General features: G+C 53.7%; 2 non-coding genes across 2 annotated transcripts in view; both read right to left on the minus strand.

Moving 5' to 3' along the window:
• Positions 1–1742, minus strand: part of LOC143187792 (large subunit ribosomal RNA) — a 4056-nt gene extending 2314 nt beyond the window's left edge. Inside the window, exon 1 of the ribosomal RNA XR_013003297.1 lies at positions 1–1742. This exon is cut by the window's left edge and continues 2314 nt beyond it. This is a non-coding gene — a ribosomal RNA (large subunit ribosomal RNA).
• Positions 1743–3097: 1355 nt separating this feature from the next.
• Positions 3098–3252, minus strand: LOC143187794 (5.8S ribosomal RNA). Its single transcript, XR_013003298.1, has one exon. It is a non-coding gene; the product is annotated as a 5.8S ribosomal RNA (ribosomal RNA).
• Between the last annotated feature and the right edge of the window lie 1748 nt (positions 3253–5000).

Consider the following 5000-nt stretch of genomic DNA (forward strand, 5'->3'; position numbering starts at 1 on the left):
GGCTTCATGGAGGACGGTCACCAGTAATGGCACCGTCCCTCCCCACTTGCCGCTGACGGCAGAGTATAGGCGCGACGCTTCAGCGCCATCCATTTTCAGGGCTAGTTGCTTCGGCAGGTGAGTTGTTACACACTCCTTAGCGGATTCCGACTTCCATGGCCACCGTCCTGCTGTCTTAAGCAACCAACGCCTTTCATGGTATCCCATAAACGTCGACTTAGGCGCCTTAACTCTGCGTTTGGTTCATCCCACAGCGCCAGTTCTGCTTACCAAAATTGGCCCACTTGGCACTCTAATCCGAAATCTCGTGGCTTCAATGAACCAAGCAAGCCAGAGATCTCACCCATTTAAAGTTTGAGAATAGGTTGAGGTCGTTTCGGCCCCAAGGCCTCTAATCATTCGCTTTACCAGATGAGACTCGACGCGTCCCCGAAGGAACGGAGGAGTGAGTGCCAGCTATCCTGAGGGAAACTTCGGAGGGAACCAGCTACTAGATGGTTCGATTAGTCTTTCGCCCCTATACCTAGTTCCAGCGATCGATTTGCACGTCAGAATCGCTACGGACCTCCATCAGGGTTTCCCCTGACTTCGTCCTGACCAGGCATAGTTCACCATCTTTCGGGTACCAACGTGTACGCTCTAGGTGCGCCTCTTCTCGCAATGAGAACGAGACGCCCCGGGAGTGCGGAGCACTATGCAGCGCCCATCCTCCCTCGGCCGACGCAAAGGACGACCTTCACTTTCATTTCGCCTTTAGGTTTACTCATCCCAATGACTCGCGCACATGTTAGGCTCCTTGGTCCGTGTTTCAAGACGGGTCCTGAGAGTACCCAAAGCAATAGCGCCGCCGACAGGTAATTCAAAGCTTGGCCAGTCCGAGGGCTCCGCCGGCTAACAGCTGGCCAGGCCCGTGAACGGGAAAGACGTCCGTACCACAGGGCAAACAAAGCTGACCGAGCTTGCGGCGGGCCTGACGCACCGTTCGAATGAGAAGACTGGTTGCGGCCCGATACCATCTGGGGGAACACCGTCGCGCAGCCGGTCGGGTCACCGAGGGTCCGTCGCGCACGCACAAGGCGACGCAACGGTCTAACCGCCCGGGCCGTAGACCGACACGCAACGGGTCGCGACGTCCTACTAGGGGAGAAGTGCACGTCTACGTAGCCGGAACGTTCGCCGTTGGCCGTAACATCCGTGCGCCCTCCTTGCGGAAAAGCGACGGACACCCCTTTCGGGGTTTCGCGCACCAACGGGAGCCAGCATTTGTCGACGATGAATCTCCCCTTTCGAACTTTTGGGTTTCTCAGGTTTACCCCTGAACGGTTTCACGTACTCTTGAACTCTCTCTTCAAAGTTCTTTTCAACTTTCCCTCACGGTACTTGTTCGCTATCGGTCTCGTGGTTGTATTTAGCCTTAGATGGAGTTTACCACCCACTTAGGGCTGCATTCTCAAGCAACCCGACTCTAAGGAGAGACCCTCCCGAGACGCGCACCGGTCGCTACGGGCCTGGCACCCTCTATGGGTAAATGGCCCCATTCAAGATGGACTTGGACGCGATGCAACGTCACGGGATAAACGGATCCTCCCGAACACTACATTTCCCTGCGGCAGTACCGCGGGATTCAGTGCTGGGCTCTTTCCTGTTCGCTCGCCGCTACTAAGGAAATCCTTGTTAGTTTCTTTTCCTCCGCTTAGTAATATGCTTAAATTCAGCGGGTAATCTCGCCTACTCTGAGGTCGTCGTATACGTGTTAAATATATCACACACGTAGAGTGATATATTTTATATATGTGTAAAAATGACGAAAGAAGCTGTGGCGTAATCCTCGTACAACGGGGGCACACAACCGAGAGAAGCGGACCAGGCAGAGTGTGTGAACGAATGTTACGAGAAATGGGAAATGAGAGAGAGACTTGAGATCATGTTCGATGCGTCGTCCCAACTTCGCCGTGTGCCTTCGGAATATGTTGTCGTAACGCAACAGCAGCGTTTCCAAAGGTAAGGAAGCTCCTCGTAATTCGCCAGAAGTGATCAGCGGAAAGTAAGTCACATCGTCCTTAATGCGCCACACCAAAGCATCTTCGCGTCTCGTTTAATTCGATCTAAAGGAGAGAGACTCTCGCCAGGCGACTGCCGGTATGGTTTAACGCCCGTCCGCTTGCTTTTTGTATAGCTTTCGTGGACTGGACGACCGGACTTGACGCGCGGTCTCTCTCGGCGATCGACTAACGCGAAGACATGGGGCGACCGGACGCTGCTACCTTTCCACCTCCTCCTTCTAGGAGAGAAGTCATCCCTATGTGATGAGTCATATATATGGCGGCTGTGTAAGCCTCGCCAAAGAGGATTCAGGATACAGAAACAAGTTGTAGTACAACACAACACATTCACGGAGCCACAAACGACTCGACCGAAACGTGGCCGGGGAAGATGCATCCCGGAACTTCATCGTTTCGACGAATGAGTGCCTCCTTTTCGCGTTGTTCCTGCAACAAGACGATCCCTCTAGAATCCCTGGGGCTCTGTTTCTCGTCATACATTTCTTCACCACACTACACGGGTGGGGTATACGCGATCTCGTGTTCATGCTCACTCGCACACCCTTTCATTGTCCTTCTCTGTAGTCTCACGACAAACTCTCTTGTGTGTCGTTGCGGGTTACGCACGCCTCTTTCTTACACGCATCATTTCAGACTACGTCGGGAGCGCGGATGAAAACTCGCACGAAAAGCGAACGCTGTCTGTTAACAATCACGAGGGTATTTGGCGAGACACGGAGGCTGGTCGATGATCGTACGTCCGCGCGCTTGCGTCCGGAGCGGTGCACATACACACACGGGCGGTCGACAAATTAAGCGACTCACGACGCCGTGTGAAAATTAGCACTCACGCAAGTCCGGAACGACAAAGCAACGACGATGACGACGATGTCTCCAGTCATCTGCCGCGTACACACAACCTTCTTCCCTCCATGACGTCTAGAGCGTATTCTCGCTTGTTTTCGTGCGACCGCGGCAAACGCCGACGAACGGTCCAACAATCGCTCGTACGTGACACCGAGATGCCAACGTAAGCAGTCTTAAGGTTACGTGAACGACCCTCAGCCAGGCGTGGTCCAGGAATTGTATCCGTGGACCGCAATGTGCGTTCGAAATGTCGATGTTCATGTGTCCTGCAGTTCACACGTTGACGCGCAATTAGCTGCGTTCTTCATCGACCCACGAGCCAAGTGATCCACCGTTCAGGGTTGTATTTTAATATTCTGTGTTCATGTATATATATATATCATACTCGTATATAGTTCTCGGGTTCGGAAGAATCCGAGACCCGCGCCTCCAACTAGCACACGGTCGATGGAGGTTCGGGCGTCGCGACACTTCGTCCGAACGAACGAAAGTGACGACACAGGGGTCTCTGGGATGCGGTTCCGCACGGAGACCGCCACGCAATTGCGAACGGTTCCCGTAACGGCCAGGCGTAGAGTACATTTAAAAACCTAGGATCAACCTGGAGAGTACGATGGAGCCGACGGGGATACCCCGATCAAGTGAACCACGTACATCCACGGTGTTCTCCTCTGAAACGACACCCCCCATTTTATTGTCGCAGCGCCCTGCACGTACGTATTCCCCTCCTGATTTGGATAGCCGATTAGAACGGACTTCGCAGCCGGCTTCGATCGGTCTTTCTCATCCCCTTAAATTCACACACAAATTCCATTATTCTTGGGAGTCAGACTCACGAAAGTCGAAGCTGTTAACAGCCGGTCCACAGTTGTTGTTCACACGGCAGGAATACGTACCCTACGGCCGCACATCGACGCGGGATACGTGTCGCGTCCTAGGTTACCCGGGCCCTCTCTTTCTCAAGAGAGGGTCCACATCCGCTGGACGGTTCGGAGAGAACAACGAGGTAAAGAGACGAAGAAACACCGGGAGCGGGATGCGAATGGGAAAACGTTTGCTTTCGCACTCGTGCGCTCATATCGGTTATTCTCCTTAACCTCTTCTTCGCTCGCTTTTCATTATTCCCACCGAAAATAGGAGAAACGGGCGCAGCCTCGCGCAAGCAGCTGGCAAGCACGCTCTCTCTCCTCTCTCTGCCGCGCGAGTATGCACCGTATATATTAGCGGCGGGTGTGTGACCGAAACATCGCGCAGCGACGGGACCATGTCTTCCATAAGATATGAAAGACCCCGATATCATGCTGTGGCGACGGGGCTATCGGAGATGCACCTCACGCAAGCGCTATATATATCGACGCAATGCTTACGCGCCGAGGAGGGAACGATACATCCCAAACTGGCGGGCTCTTTGTAAACGCTGGGACAAAGCCTCACGCAGGCAGTCGAGAAGGAACAGTTTCGCTCCATCGAAGATGCCGCGCGTACGTACAACGGCGGGTGCGACGAAGCATCGCGCAACGACGGGACAATGTCCTCCATGCGAAATTGCATGCAAGACCCCGATCATGTTGCCCGATGACATCGGTGATCGACACCTCACGCTAGCGTTGTAACTATCGGCAGCGTACTCACGACGGAAAAAAAAAGAAACGTTCTTCTCGAACTGGCGGGCTTCCTTTCCTTTCCCTTTGCGCGTTCCCCCTTTCTTACAAGGAGCCTCACGCAAGCAGCCAGAAGCGAATGTACAGAGCGAAGATGACCGTGGCAGCGGCGGGTGTTGCAGCGAATCATCACGCAACGACGGGACAATGTGTTTCATACGAGATGCATGAAATACCCCGATATCGAGTTGGCGATGGAATCAACTGGCACACCTCACGCGAGCGCTGCACGATTCATTATTCTTACACGTCCGTGACTATCGCTTTCGAGCTGGCGGGCTCGTGTGCGCTTATATGTTTGCCGACACAGCGTACGGACGGGAGCATCGAACTGAGTAACTGCGTACTCCGTATGTAAAAGACCTCCTTCACGTAAGCCGTATGGCCGTTCGACATATTCTCTTTTTTCATTCTTAACACGCCAGGCGGG

The sequence above is a fragment of the Calliopsis andreniformis genome, unplaced genomic scaffold, assembly GCF_051401765.1.
Source record: "Calliopsis andreniformis isolate RMS-2024a unplaced genomic scaffold, iyCalAndr_principal scaffold0297, whole genome shotgun sequence".
NCBI classification, from domain to species: Eukaryota; Metazoa; Arthropoda; class Insecta; order Hymenoptera; family Andrenidae; genus Calliopsis; species Calliopsis andreniformis.